At 48.4% G+C, this 16196-nt stretch overlaps 1 long non-coding RNA gene across 1 annotated transcript in view; it reads left to right on the top strand.

Moving 5' to 3' along the window:
- The window catches only part of LOC137622971 (uncharacterized), a 36644-nt gene that overhangs the window by 13117 nt on the left and 7331 nt on the right, over positions 1–16196 (top strand). Inside the window, exon 2 of the long non-coding RNA XR_011040536.1 lies at positions 14966–15117. This is a non-coding gene — a long non-coding RNA (uncharacterized lncRNA). The remainder of the gene's footprint in view (positions 1–14965; positions 15118–16196) is intronic.

The following is a 16196-nucleotide window of genomic DNA, read 5'->3' as shown; positions in this document are numbered from 1 at the left end:
TTGCGGATGCTGATCACCATCGCACCCTTTCACGCGATCATTCACCTGCGCATGCTGCTCGCCATCGCACAACCCTGAACGATTGCACGCTTACGCATGCTGCTCCTCATCGCACAACCCTGAACGATCGCCCTCTTGCGGATGCTGATCACCATCGCACCCTTTCACGCGATCATTCACCTGCGCATGCTGCTCGCCATCGCACAACCCTGAACGATTGCCCGCTTACGCATGCTGCTCCTCATCGCACCACCCTGAACGATCGCCCTCCTGCAGATGCTGATCACCATCGCACCCTTTCACGCGATCATTCACCTGCACATGCTGCTCGCCATCGCACAACCCTGCACGATTGCCCGCTTACGCATGCTGCTCCTCATCGCACAACCCTGAACGCTCGCCCTCTTGCGGATGCTGATCACCATCGCACCCTATCACGCGATCATTCACCTACACATGCTGCTCGCCATCGCTTACCGCCAGCGATCTTCTTCACCTACGCGGCAGCACGATCCCTCGCCGTCACGCCCATTCGCCTGCGCGCCCACGCGATCGCTCGCCTGCGCGCCCGCGCGATCGCTCGCCTGATCGCTCGCCTGCGCGCCCGCGCGATCGCTCGCCTGCGCGCCCGCGCGATCGCTCGCCTGCGCGCCCGCGCGATCGCTCGCCTGCGCGCCCTCGCGACCGCTCGCCTGCGCGCCCGCGCGACCACTCGCCTGCGCGCCCGCGCGACCACTCGCCTGTGCGCCCGCGCGACCATTCGCCTTTGCGCGACCGTTCGCCCTCGCGCGACCATAGTTCGCGGCGAATTCCACAGCCGGCGGTAGCAGCAGGGACGCGTGCTCCTAGGCGGCACTCGGGATCACCTCCATCCAAGCACAGGTTGGTAGTGCAGGACGAAGACAGGTCAGTACAGCATTCTTCCCACCTTCTTTTCAGGCAGGAACCGTCGTGTCCTCTCCAAAGGATCGCCCGATCCCTTTCACCTTAGCGAGGATTTCGGACTCTGTGTCCTTGGAGCAGCAGACATGGTTTGATCCGCTGGCACGGGCGTTAATGAGGGTTATGAAACCAGCACTCACCGGCCAGGGTAACAAACCAGCGGCTGTCTCTCCTACGCTGAAGAGAAAGAGAGGAGTGGACTTCGTGGTGACTTCCCCCAGGGCGAAGTTGGTTCCCAAGAGGTCGGTCTCGAGGGTCCCCTCTCCTGCACGAGTACTCTCTCCTTCTCCCGCCCTGGAAGGATTTTTGGCGGGGGGGCTTTCCGTTGAAGATTTCTCCATCGGACAAGGGGTGACTGCTTACCTCTTCCTCTGGGAGCTTACCAGGTTCTTTCCCTCCTCGGTTACGGCCCGAGGTTTGGTTCAAGGAAGCTACAGGAAGATCAAGGGTACTTTCCTCCTCTCGAGCTCAGGCACCTTGGCCTTTCGTCGTTAAGTATCTACTTGCGGACAAGCTCGATGTTGTACCATCTGGACGCACTGACTGAAGGCTTCCTTCGGGTGTCTCATCTGTGGAGGTCAACGACCTCAGACACCCTTCCATCCTTGAGAAGAGTTTTGTCTTTGCCCAAGGACAGAGACTTAAACATCTGCTGTGCGGAGTAAATCGACTTCCGGTTTCACTCCTCCAAGGCGCTTTCTTCCAGACTCTGCAGGGCTCCAGCTCCCTTTTCTTTCAACCACGTCGGCCTAAGTTATCGGCTACGACAACTGGGACAAGGTGTCCAATTGCAGTTTCCTCCTGTCAGGAACAGATGGCACGGGAGACTCCCCCGGGGGGGCATAGTCCTAAAAGGAGTTCACGAACTCTAGGATTGCAGGTTTTTTCGCTGGGAGGATGCTTAAGGTTACTCATCCGAATGACAGCTTCCCGATGCCCATTCCCGCACAATCTCTGTGAGTAGCCAAGGATATCGCGCCTGCCGTCTCTGTCAGCGAATTCAGTGTCTCTGAACCTCTATGCCATAGCATCAGCAGAGTTGCCCGGTTGGGCAGAATGATCCATACCTTAGGCGAAGGTCTTCCTTAGGATCATCGACGGCTTCACCCCCGGCCCCCTCAGTCGATCCTTTCTTGTAAGGAAGGATCTGAGAGGGGATGTCCATAGTCGACCTCTCAGCCCTGATCAAGTTTGTCGAACAAACTTCGGCCAGCGTAGACCAGCAGAATCGATCAGACTGGTAACGAGGCGACAGGACTCCTTTAACCCTGGATCGGAAGGACGGGTACTTTCAGTTTCCATTCCATCCATCTTCCAGGGTGCTCGTCGAATTCAGCCTAAACTGCAAGTATTCCTGCTTATGATGCAGTGTGGCTATCCCGCCGTGGCATAGCAGGTTTGTTTCCCCAGAGAACTCTCCCTGCCTTCCTCTTGGCCGCTCAGGTGCAGACTTCCGCCTCCTCTGCTGTTTGGAGGGCTGGTCAACTCCGGTAGGCTCGGGTTTCGACCTTCTTCAGCGCCGGGAAAAGCTTCCGAATGCTGACCATGAGTGTGGGCTCATGGTATTTTGCTTGGAGCCTTCTCTTCCTCTGCCTCAACATCTGGAGTATCTGGCCATGATATTGAGTCAACCGCCTTACCACGTTGGAAACCCCGCTTCTCGTCCGTCCAGCGAGGTTAAGCAACGTCGGTACTTGGATGGGTGACCACCTGGGGACGCCAGATTCTGTTACCACATCCTCCGAGCCTTCCTTTCGGTTGACTGTGGCAAGACTGAGGAGAGTCGCAGTACCTGTTCTCAGTCAAGCAGAGTTTTCAGCCCTACCTTGGAACGTTTCCTAGTTCTTCTTTCCTCATTGACCCGTTTATAGTCCGAACGGTCGCCTCAGGATAAGTTCCATGTGGGGCGATCCAAGTTCCGGTGGCTTCAGGCAATGTTTAACCGGACTCCCTGGCCCTATGGGACCAGCGGAACTATTAAACCTGCAATGGGTGTTGACCTATGGAGCCTCTTGATGGTAGTGGATATTCTCGTCCTTTCCCCACATTCTTGATGCGGTTCTCGGACTCGTCAAAGGAAAGGGGGGGGGGCATGTTCCGGTCCAGGCCTATGGTCAAGACCTGAAGGATACCTCTCCATCATTCAGGCAGGCTTAAGGGCCTTAGTCTGGCCCCTCTTCAGATCCTACCGCTCCTGCCAAGTCGCCCCGTTGCGTGTCGACTTCATGCTAACCAGCAGGGGACGCATTTTCACACCTTCACATCTTGCAGTAGAGATACCGGGATGATTGAGATTCTCTCAATTCCACCATCGGCTCTCTCATTCCAGGCAGGGGAATGTTTCTCTCAGACTATCCGAGCAGAGCCTCATAGAGAGAGTGTACCTAGGGGTCTTTGACCTTGGGTAACCAGCAAGTGCTGGTCTGGGGGACCTGATCGCGACAGCTTGGAACCTCAAGCTTCCGCTAGTTTTCCCCCCAGTCTCAGACCCCGAGACTCTGGCAAGATGCATTCCGGTGATGGTGGGACAACTTCGACGCCTGCGTCTTCCCTCCTTTTTGTCTGCGGACAATGGGTCTCAACAAAACCAGGTTGTCTGTCAACCTTTCAATGGGAGAGCTCCACTGGGACTATGCGCAGAACGGTTTCTGGACCCTCTGCTTCCCCTGACGGAACTCCCGGGAGAGCTTCTCCCACGGCGCAGACTACTCAAGCAACCACACTGCGACATCTCTCCCGAACTGGGGCGTCGCTTCGGCTTCATGCCTGGAGACACTACGCTTCCTCCTCTAGAAGAGACAACCCGCTACAGTCGCGGTACGGAGGTCGCGTCATCTGCGATAGTCATCCACAGGGGTCTCCCAGGCAAAGTGAAGAGTCTAAGGTGGTTGGTGCCGTGGGAGATATACCTCTTCCCGTGAGGCCTCTTCTCCAGCAATAACGGTCTTATTGCCTTTCGGCGGGAGGAAACTCCTTTCCGCTCTTGGCAATGAAGCCTGTCGCTCAGCCTTTCCCTGACCTTCAGGCTTAAAGGAATAACTTTTTCCTGCCCGCTGGATCTATCCTCGCTCATGCGAAGCTACGATCGTCCCTGCCCTAGTCGGAGGAAGACCTCCAACTTGGAGCATGGCTCGGACTTTTAGTCCTTTAAGAGATCTTCTCAAGACCCTTTTACGACAGGCCTCGGATTGTATTCCGCCTTGGGTCTTCTGCTCACTCTGGCCACGGCCAGTGTGTAAGCAATCTTCTTGGTCTCTTACTACTCCCCCCCTTTCTAAGGAAGAGGGGAAGGCAACATTCAGGCTCGCTCCTGAGTTGTTGGCTAGACTCAGAATCTGAGGGTCCCGACCCTTCGGTCCGATTCATTCAAGATTTTGAGTCTCCATTCTGTGTCTGATGTCCCAAGACCTTCTCTTTCTTGCCAGTACAGGAATCGAGAGGTTAGCGCTGGGAACAGCTGCAGTTTGGCCTCAGTTGCAGCCGATTTGGGAACACGAGGACATGGGGGGAGAGTCACCAGTATACCTCTTCAGCCCGGACTCAAGGACATTCATCTCGACCTGTCTTCAGACCCTCCCCTGTCACGTCGCCCTACAGCACGATGTTGGATACATCGCAACGTCCCTCGCCTTCGAGTAATACTACTCTGTGACGCAGGTGCTACAAGCTGGAGTCTGGAAGCGTCTGATGACCTTCGCAGCCCGCTTCCTGCAGGGCGTGACCCACAGGAGTCTCGATACGTTTTCTATCGCTCTGTGGTGGCTACACAACAGCTGGTCTAACCTCAGGATCCTTTTTGGACAGGTAGCAGAAGGTTGAGGGCATTGTTATCAGGTTTTAGTCTGCATGAACGAAAGAAGTATGTCTGGCCCTTACTTCTTTCTTCATCATCCCCTCTACGGGGAAGCAGCATCCTGGTCTCTGCATAGCTGACCTCGAACCTCTGCAGGTAAACCATGCTTCCTTGTGTTCCGAGTATTGAGTCAATACTGTCGCGTCCCCCATACCCTGACGAGGTGGTATTGGGAACGTCCTAACCCAGAGTTCCTTCTGGAACTCCAGGTCAACTGCCTAAGACGGGTCACACTTCTTCCTTCACACACAAGCTTACGTAGGCCACATGGTTCCTTGCGGTGCAAGGAACTTGTGAGGTGCAGGGACTCCTTTTCTCGAGTGCGACTCACTCGGATTCTGAGTCCCCGGGTAAAGCCAAAGCCAGTATGGCTGGGGACTTTCCACCCTTCCTAAGGGATAAGTCACCCTTTGTAAATAGCGTGGTTTGTATTTCGGTTACGGAACAAATGACAAATTCGAAGATAATTTGTATTTTTCCTAACCATACAAACCTTAGCTATTTACACATATTTGCCCGCCAGCCCTGTCCCCCAAGACAAGTCCTACCTCTAAGTGAAAGTGAGTATTCACCTGTGTGTGAGGGGGAGGAGGGGTAGCTAGCTACCACTCCCCTACCCCCCCGCTAACTAGCGCGGGGGTAATACACCCTCGTTAAATTCTAATGGCTCGCCATTTCAGCTACGCTAAAAGGTAACCCTTTGTAAATAGCTAAGGTTTGTATGGTTAGGAAAAATACAAATTATCTTCGAATTTGTCATTTTAAAGGAACTTTTTAATTGAAAAACCTTTCAGTTTTTTTCCTTTGGTCAAATAACATGTTTTTTTGACGAAACGTAAGTGGGCTCTTCTCTTAGGTGCGTAATCAAGAGAGAGAGAGAGATAGAGACGGAGGGAGAGAGAGGGGAGAAAACGTTCCGTTCAAGCGGGTAACGTTGTTCTCGAGTTCTCGAGTTACTCTCGTCCCTAGTCTTTGTACGGGGAGAAAGGATAAAATGTTTTTAGTTTTTTATTCTCGTCCCCAGGCAATGTACGGTGAGAGATTGAAAACGTAGTTTTGAATGAACTAGTGTTTAGTCTCTTCCCCATCCACTGAATTTTTTATCTTAAAATATGTTTACTGTTTTTTGCTGGTATTAATGTGCTTGCATTATACGACTGATTTCGCTATTACTACCTTTTGATGAGGTTAGAATTGCGTGCTTCAGGTAGAAATCAGTAAAAGTTTCGATTTCAGTGAAATAAGTGCTAAACAGAAAATCGTAGTGATAAAGTGATATTGCGCAAAGTGTTATCAGTGTTGCGACCGAGGGTTCGTCTGTTCGTGCCTGTCGTTCGCCTAGTCCGGGACCTCTTGCAAGCTCCCAAGCCCAGGGGAGAAGTAATGTCGTACGACTTATGGGTTCGAGAGGCCTTGATCAGCGAACAGACGTTCCCTCTATGGTATCGGGTGTATCTTACCAAGATCACCCCTACCATAAGGCGAGAGAGACGTTTTTCTCCGTCATCCGAAGGCTTTTCGCATAAGAAACCTGAAACAAGGTTTCGAGGCCCTTAAGCGAAAGTCAGTCCTTTCAGGACAGGTCCAGCGTCCTGGTTGTAGCCATTAGGACAGCTCTGACCCTATGCAGTCATCGGAAGACTGCTCGCCGCCTAACAAAAGCGTAACACAGACTCCGAGAGTCTTTTTGTTGGCAAGGTTTTGCGGTCACAGACGTTACCCTCGTCTCTTACCGCAACCTTTTCCGTTGATCCTAAATGGGTTGTACGGCAAGACATGCAGAATAAGCTTGCCTCCCTTATGGAAGACTATTCTGCCGATTAGTCCGTTGAGCCTAGCCGTTTATCTCATCGAGATCCTGGCTTTCAGCCAACCTAACGTTCCTTTGTGCGTCCTGTTGACGTTGGCGTAGCTAAGTCACGTCAGTCAGGTTGTTTAGAACCACACTCGATGCGGTCTCGTGTGGATTTTCAGCCACATTTGGACGTTAGGCCACTTGCTGATGCTCCTGTTGACGTTCAGGACGTTCGCTAACAATCGGAGTTGACTTGTTTTGATGCTGTGCGTCAACCTCCGCATTCTAGAGTTGTTTTGACTGCTCAGTCTAGGCGGTCAAAGCAGTCTCGAGTGGACGCTGTGCGTCCTCACGCACCTGTTGTTGTTGACAGTTCACAGACTGTCAAGCAGTTACATGACGTTGCGTCCTGGTCTCTCGCACCTGTTGTTGTTGACAGTTCACAGACTGTCAAGCAGTTACATGACGTTGCGTCCTGGTCCGCTACTAATGCACCAGTGCGTGTGGACTCTGCTTGTAAAGCATTGCCACCACGGTAGGTCTCTCCCTTGCTTGAGACTCAGCTTTTATCGGACAAGGTTCCTTTAGATGAGGAAGTTGCTGTTCCCCCTCCTACTGATATTCCCTTGAGGACTCTGTCAGACGGAGAGGAGCCTAAAGCTGCTTAGCCCTCTATGGACTTTAAATAAATCATGCTGATTTTTAAGGATCTTTGTCCGGATCTTTTTGTAACTGCTGCTCCTCGTTCGCCTAAACGTCAGAGCTTACACTAGGCCTAGCTACTTCGAAGCAGCTACTTCGAAGCCGTTTGTTTTATAAGCTAGTGCTCTCTCGCTCTCCTAGAGAGCATTACGTTTGCTAGGCGACTGGTTTATCACCAGGAGGAGTTTGGGGGATACAGCCTTTGCTTTCCCTTCTTTTAAACTGGCTTATAGAGCGAGAGTCTGATATGACACGAGAGAAGTTCTCGGCTTGGGAGTTCCTGCCTCTGCCCAGATAGACTTCTAAAATGTCGTAGACTCTCCCTGGCGCCTGGCCAGGAGACGCTCCTAGATTTTACAGGTCAACTTCACAGCTGTTTTCGAGCCTTTGAAGTTTTGCTGTACAATTATGTCATGCATAAACAAGGCTTTCAGGGATGGCTCCAATGATCTGACAGCCACGTTCTCTGCAGGGACAAGTCCCTCAGGGATGGCTCCATGATTTGGCAGCCATGTTCACTGCAGGAGTACATAAGAGGCAAGTGCGCTCAATGTATTCATTGTCAAGACAAACTTCACGATGAAGTCTACCAGGCTGTCTTGACAGCATTTATGGAAGGCGACTGGATGGTCTCTCTCGACCTTCAGGAGGCATACTTCCACATTCCTATACACCCGGATTCCCAACCGTTTCTGAGGTTTGTTTACAGGAATGTGGGGTACCAGTTTCGAGCTATCGGAGATCAGAGCCTCCCTGTACTTGGACGACTGGCTTCTCAGAGCCTCTTCCAGTCATCGCTGTCTGAAGGATCTCAATTGGACTCTAGATCTGACCAAGGAATTGGGACTCCTAGTCAATTTGGAAAAGTCACAGCTGGTCCCATCCCAAACTATTCTGTATTTAGGGATGGAGATTCACAGTCAAGTTTTTCGGGCTTTTCCGTCGGCCCCCAGAATAGATCAAGCCCTGCTCTCCATCCAGAAGATGCTGAAGAAAGAACGCTGCTCAGTCAGGCTGTGGATGAGTCTGGTAGGGACGCTGTCATCCCTGGAGCACTTTGTCTCGCTAGGAAGGCTACACCTCCGTCCTCTTCAATTCCATCTGGCTTTTCACTGGAAAAAGGACAAGACGCTAGAGGCGGTCTCGATCCCGATTTCCGAAAAGAAGTCTTGTCTCACTTGGTGGAAGGACAGTATCAGCCTACGAGAGGGTCTTCCCCTGGCAGTTCAGATACCCAACCACGTTCTCTTCTCGGACGCATCGGACTTGGGCTGGGGCGCGACGCTGGACGGTCGGGAATGCTCAGGTCTGTGGAACTCGAGTCAGAGGAGCATGCATATCAACAGCAAGGAGCTTTTGGCGGTTCATCTGGCCTTGATAAGCTTCGAGAATCTCCTTCGAGGCAAGGTGGTGGAGGTAAACTCGGACAACACCACGGCCTTGGCGTACATTTCCAAACAGGGAGGTACCCACTCACTGACTTTGTACGAGATCGCAAGGGACCTGCTCATCTGGTCAAAAGATCGAGGCATCTCCCTAGTAACGAGGTTCATCCAGGGCGACTTGAACGTCCTAGCAGATTGTCTCAGTCGGAAAGGTCAAGTAATTCCAACCGAATGGACCCTCCACAAGGATGTGTGCAAGAGACTTTGGACGACTTGGGGTCAACCCACCATAGATCTCTTTGCAACCTCGCTGACCAAGAGGCTTCCAATCTATTGCTCTCCAGTCCCGGACCCAGCAGCAATACATATAGATGCCTTCCTCCTAGATTGGTCACATCTAGATCTTTACGCATTCCCACCATTCAAGATTGTCAACAAGGTACTGCAGAAATTCGCCTCTCACGAAGGGACAAGGTTGACGTTAGTTGCTCCCCTCTGGCCCGCGAGAGAATGGTTCACCGAGGTACTTCGATGGCTAGTAGACGTTCCCAGAAGTCTTCCTCTAAGAGTAGACCTTCTTCGTCAACCACACGTAAAGAAGGTACACCAAAGCCTCCACGCTCTTCGTCTGACTGCCTTCAGACTATCGAAAGACTCTCGAGAGCTAGAGGCTTTTCGAAGGAGGCAGCCAGTGCGATTGCTAGAGCAAGGAGAGCGTCTACCATTAGAGTCTACCAATCGAAGTGGGAAGTCTTCCGAGACTGGTGCAAGTCAGTTTCCGTATCCTCGACCAGTACCTCTGTAGCCCAAATAGCTGATTTTCTCTTATACCTGAGAAAAGTACGATCCCTTTCAGCTCCTACTATCAAGGGCTACAGAAGCATGTTGGCCTCGGTCTTCCGGCATAGAGGCTTAGATCTTTCCAACAATAAAGATCTGCAAGACCTCCTTAAGTCTTTCGAGACCTCTAAGGAGCGTCATTTGGCTACTCCTGGGTGGAATTTAGACGTGGTCCTAAGATTCCTCATGTCAGACAGGTTTGAGCCTTTACAGTCAGCCTCCCTGAAAGATCTCACTCTTAAGACACTTTTCCTGGTATGCTTAGCCTCGGCTAAAAGAGTCGGTGAGCTTCATGCCTTCAGCAAGAACATCGGGTTTTCGTCAGAAAAAGCTACTTGTTCTCTGCAACTTTGTTTCCCAGCCAAAACTGAGCTACCTTCTCGTCCTTGGCCTAAATCTTTCGATATTCCTAGCTTATCGGAGATCGTAGGCAATGAACTAGAAAGAGTCTTATGCCCTGTTAGAGCTCTTAAGTTCTACTTAGCTCGTACTAAACCTTTACGAGGCCAATCTGAAACGTTATGGTGTTCGGTTAAGAAACCATCCTTGCCTATGTCAAAGAATGCTTTGTCATATTTTATCAGATTGTTAATACGAGAAGCTCATTCACACTTGAGTGAGGAAGACCGATCTTTGCTTAAGGTTAAGACGCACGAGGTTAGAGCTGTAGCAACTTTCGTGGCCTTTAAGCAAAATAGATCTCTGCAAAGTATCATGGACGCAACCTATTGGAGAAGCAAGTCAGTGTTCGCGTCATTTTACTTGAAAGATGTCCAGTCTCTTTACGAGAACTGCTACACACTGGGACCATTCATTGCCACCACGGTAGGTCTCTCCCTTGCTTGAGACTCAGCTTTTATCGGACAAGGTTCCTTTAGATGAGGAAGTTGCTGTTCCCCCTCCTACTGATATTCCCTTGAGGACTCTGTCAGACGGAGAGGAGCCTAAAGCTGCTTAGCCCTCTATGGACTTTAAATAAATCATGCTGATTTTTAAGGATCTTTGTCCGGATCTTTTTGTAACTGCTGCTCCTCGTTCGCCTAAACGTCAGAGCTTACACTAGGCCTAGCTACTTCGAAGCCGTTTGTTTTATAAGCTAGTGCTCTCTCGCTCTCCTAGAGAGCATTACGTTTGCTAGGCGACTGGTTTATCACCAGGAGGAGTTTGGGGGATACAGCCTTTGCTTTCCCTTCTTTTAAACTGGCTTATAGAGCGAGAGTCTGATATGACACGAGAGAAGTTCTCGGCTTGGGAGTTCCTGCCTCTGCCCAGATAGACTTCTAAAATGTCGTAGACTCTCCCTGGCGCCTGGCCAGGAGACGCTCCTAGATTTTACAGGTCAACTTCACAGCTGTTTTCGAGCCTTTGAAGTTTTGCTGTACAATTATGTCATGCATAAACAAGGCTTTCAGGGATGGCTCCAATGATCTGACAGCCACGTTCTCTGCAGGGACAAGTCCCTCAGGGATGGCTCCATGATTTGGCAGCCATGTTCACTGCAGGAGTACATAAGAGGCAAGTGCGCTCAATGTATTCATTGTCAAGACAAACTTCACGATGAAGTCTACCAGGCTGTCTTGACAGCATTTATGGAAGGCGACTGGATGGTCTCTCTCGACCTTCAGGAGGCATACTTCCACATTCCTATACACCCGGATTCCCAACCGTTTCTGAGGTTTGTTTACAGGAATGTGGGGTACCAGTTTCGAGCTATCGGAGATCAGAGCCTCCCTGTACTTGGACGACTGGCTTCTCAGAGCCTCTTCCAGTCATCGCTGTCTGAAGGATCTCAATTGGACTCTAGATCTGACCAAGGAATTGGGACTCCTAGTCAATTTGGAAAAGTCACAGCTGGTCCCATCCCAAACTATTCTGTATTTAGGGATGGAGATTCACAGTCAAGTTTTTCGGGCTTTTCCGTCGGCCCCCAGAATAGATCAAGCCCTGCTCTCCATCCAGAAGATGCTGAAGAAAGAACGCTGCTCAGTCAGGCTGTGGATGAGTCTGGTAGGGACGCTGTCATCCCTGGAGCACTTTGTCTCGCTAGGAAGGCTACACCTCCGTCCTCTTCAATTCCATCTGGCTTTTCACTGGAAAAAGGACAAGACGCTAGAGGCGGTCTCGATCCCGATTTCCGAAAAGAAGTCTTGTCTCACTTGGTGGAAGGACAATATCAGCCTACGAGAGGGTCTTCCCCTGGCAGTTCAGATACCCAACCACGTTCTCTTCTCGGACGCATCGGACTTGGGCTGGGGCGCGACGCTGGACGGTCGGGAATGCTCAGGTCTGTGGAACTCGAGTCAGAGGAGCATGCATATCAACAGCAAGGAGCTTTTGGCGGTTCATCTGGCCTTGATAAGCTTCGAGAATCTCCTTCGAGGCAAGGTGGTGGAGGTAAACTCGGACAACACCACGGCCTTGGCGTACATTTCCAAACAGGGAGGTACCCACTCACTGACTTTGTACGAGATCGCAAGGGACCTGCTCATCTGGTCAAAAGATCGAGGCATCTCCCTAGTAACGAGGTTCATCCAGGGCGACTTGAACGTCCTAGCAGATTGTCTCAGTCGGAAAGGTCAAGTAATTCCAACCGAATGGACCCTCCACAAGGATGTGTGCAAGAGACTTTGGACGACTTGGGGTCAACCCACCATAGATCTCTTTGCAACCTCGCTGACCAAGAGGCTTCCAATCTATTGCTCTCCAGTCCCGGACCCAGCAGCAATACATATAGATGCCTTCCTCCTAGATTGGTCACATCTAGATCTTTACGCATTCCCACCATTCAAGATTGTCAACAAGGTACTGCAGAAATTCGCCTCTCACGAAGGGACAAGGTTGACGTTAGTTGCTCCCCTCTGGCCCGCGAGAGAATGGTTCACCGAGGTACTTCGATGGCTAGTAGACGTTCCCAGAAGTCTTCCTCTAAGAGTAGACCTTCTTCGTCAACCACACGTAAAGAAGGTACACCAAAGCCTCCACGCTCTTCGTCTGACTGCCTTCAGACTATCGAAAGACTCTCGAGAGCTAGAGGCTTTTCGAAGGAGGCAGCCAGTGCGATTGCTAGAGCAAGGAGAGCGTCTACCATTAGAGTCTACCAATCGAAGTGGGAAGTCTTCCGAGACTGGTGCAAGTCAGTTTCCGTATCCTCGACCAGTACCTCTGTAGCCCAAATAGCTGATTTTCTCTTATACCTGAGAAAAGTACGATCCCTTTCAGCTCCTACTATCAAGGGCTACAGAAGCATGTTGGCCTCGGTCTTCCGGCATAGAGGCTTAGATCTTTCCAACAATAAAGATCTGCAAGACCTCCTTAAGTCTTTCGAGACCTCTAAGGAGCGTCATTTGGCTACTCCTGGGTGGAATTTAGACGTGGTCCTAAGATTCCTCATGTCAGACAGGTTTGAGCCTTTACAGTCAGCCTCCCTGAAAGATCTCACTCTTAAGACACTTTTCCTGGTATGCTTAGCCTCGGCTAAAAGAGTCGGTGAGCTTCATGCCTTCAGCAAGAACATCGGGTTTTCGTCAGAAAAAGCTACTTGTTCTCTGCAACTTTGTTTCCCAGCCAAAACTGAGCTACCTTCTCGTCCTTGGCCTAAATCTTTTGATATTCCTAGCTTATCGGAGATCGTAGGCAATGAACTAGAAAGAGTCTTATGCCCTGTTAGAGCTCTTAAGTTCTACTTAGCTCGTACTAAACCTTTACGAGGCCAATCTGAAACGTTATGGTGTTCGGTTAAGAAACCATCCTTGCCTATGTCAAAGAATGCTTTGTCATATTTTATCAGATTGTTAATACGAGAAGCTCATTCACACTTGAGTGAGGAAGACCGATCTTTGCTTAAGGTTAAGACGCACGAGGTTAGAGCTGTAGCAACTTTCGTGGCCTTTAAGCAAAATAGATCTCTGCAAAGTATCATGGACGCAACCTATTGGAGAAGCAAGTCAGTGTTCGCGTCATTTTACTTGAAAGATGTCCAGTCTCTTTACGAGAACTGCTACACACTGGGACCATTCGTAGCAGCGAGTGCAGTAGTGGGTGAGGGCTCAACCACTACAATTCCCTAATTCCATACCCTTTTAATCTGTCTCTTGAAATGTTTTAATGTTGTTTTTATGGGTTGTCCGGAAGGCTAAGAAGCCTTTCGCATCCTGGTTGATTTGGCGGGTGGTCAAAGTCATTTCTTGAGAGCGCCCAGATTAGGGGTTTGATGAGGTCCTGTTGTATGGGTTGCAGCCCTTGATACTTCAGCTCCTGGGGTCTGTCAGCATCCTAAGAGGATCGCTGGGCTCCGTAAGGAAGACGTACTTACAAGGCAGAGTAATCGTCTAAGTCGACTTCCTTACCAGGTACCTTTTTATTTTGGTTTTGTTATATTGATAACTGCCAAAATGAAATAAAAAACTCTTAGCTTATACGATGTAAACATATTTAACTCTGGTCTCTACCCACCTCCTTGGGTGTGAATCAGCTATTATATATTCACCAGCTAAGTTAAATATTTAAAAATGATATTTTAATTATAAAATAAATTTTTGAATATACTTACCCGGTGAATATATAAATTTAACGACCCTCCCTTCCTCCCCAATAGAGACGCAGTGGGATGAGAAGAAATTGAGTCTTTGTTTACATCGAGAGTGGTATCTGGCCGACAGTTGGCGCTGGTGGGCACACCCGCAACCTGTATAGCGATCGCTGGCGAGTTTTTATTGTATGTGTCTCTCGAGCAACAGAGTTGCAGCTATTATATATTCACCGGGTAAGTATATTCAAAAATTTATTTTATAATTAAAATATCATTTTTCTTGGCACTGTCATTGGGTAGATTGCCAGCATCTATGACTTTTAATAATGTCTCCATCTTTGTCTTGCATTGATTGTATGGTGTTGGAATCTGTTGTTCAATGGTCATGGTTTAGTGGTATAATTTGTGCGTAGGTTGATAGCATCTTGTCTTACGGTGGCTGGAGGTTGTCTTCATATTAGTTATTAAGTGATTGTGTGGTTATAGCCCCTCTGCATTTAGTCATTTTGGATGACAATGTTTTAAGTGTTGCATGCCCATGATAATTGCCGTGTTCTGTTTCTAAGGCTCTTAGGTTTTCTGGAAAGCTAATGACTAGGAAAGGAAACTTAGTTTTTCTCGGGCATGCATTTTGCGACTAAGGGCATCAATAGCATATTCAAAAAGTAAGAAACATTTTTGTCAGAATAGTAAGAATCAATACTGTATAGCTAAAGGGAGAATCTATTATATGATAAAAACGAGACAAATTTTTCAAAACGAGATAGATTAATATTAGTCCTCTTTTGCAAAGGAGCCATTTGTATTAGTTTGCTTGAGAGATTTCTGTGGGATAAGGTTTTATGATGGAAGTTAAACTATTGAGGCAATTAATAGTTAAAGTTTTGTAATTGTCTATAATTTCGGGTGACTTTCCTCAGATGACATTGTTTGGGACCCAGAGATTTGCCTTCCAAAAGCCACAAATTTATGAAATTGGATGTTCTTCATTTGCTATGAGCCACAACGCTTACTACGATATATGTATTATCCCAACTGGAACTGAAGATGTGATATAATGCAGTAAAATAATGTAAGTTGTATGTTTTTTTTAATTCAGTAAAATAATGTAAGTTGTATGTTTTTTGTTTTTGTTTTTAACTACTGTATTGTACAGTACTATACAGTACTGTAAATGTTTAGACTACTGAACTTTAAAAAATTAGATGGTTTATTGATTTCAAGAATTTTGATATATAGGAAATTTTTAAATATTTAACTTAGCCGGTGAATATATAATAGCTGCAACTCTGCGGCTCGACAGAAAACACACTCTAAAACTCGCGAGCGATCGCTATGAAGGTTGCGGGTGTGCCCACCAGCGCCACTATCGGCCAGATACCACTCTTGCATGTAAACAAACCCTTCAATTCTTCTCTGTCGACGTTGACGACAAGACGTATCAATACTCGCTGTAGAACCTGGAGTTTTCTCAACATATTTGGTGAAGTACTTCATTTTGGTTTGAGCTTTCGCAGTGCAGGTGTTTTATCTTCATCTTAAATCTTGAACTCGTTTTTGGATAGATTTAATTTTTGATGACAAGAGAGAGAGTATGGACTTTCTTTGACTTTTAAATGGCCGACCCTTCCCTTAGACGGAAGTGTGTTTTAGGCTTTTAGCAATTATCTTATCACGTTATAAATTAATTATAGATTTTCCTCTATATATTTTATATCTCAACCGCCTTTATTAGGCCTCTTCGATTAGCTTTCCATTTATAATAAACATCAAAATGAATTTTAATGATTTGTTTATATGCGACCTTTCCTGAGAGTAGGCGGTCCTAACTTGGAAACCGAAGTTAAACAACGTTGAGCCCTTTTCAATCGTAAATAACTTTTACAGAGCTAATGATTTAAAACTTATTAAATGAAATATTTTTAGTAAATATTTTATGATAGTTTTTTTCTTTGAATAGTCTTCGTACTGTTTCATAGGTGAACTAACGTTTAGTTTATTTATGCTACGCAGTTTGCGCTCTATCGTTACGATAGAGAGAGAGAGTATCACGGTTTCACTTTGCCGAAAGAGTAAATCGATTCTGACGTTTTGTTCTTTTTTCTTTCAAAGCTTAAATGTTTTAAAGACTATTTTAAAGGAACTTTTAAT

The sequence above is a fragment of the Palaemon carinicauda genome, chromosome 2, assembly GCF_036898095.1.
Source record: "Palaemon carinicauda isolate YSFRI2023 chromosome 2, ASM3689809v2, whole genome shotgun sequence".
Classification (NCBI taxonomy): domain Eukaryota; kingdom Metazoa; phylum Arthropoda; class Malacostraca; order Decapoda; family Palaemonidae; genus Palaemon; species Palaemon carinicauda.
This window is presented reverse-complemented; position numbering and strand designations above follow the sequence as displayed.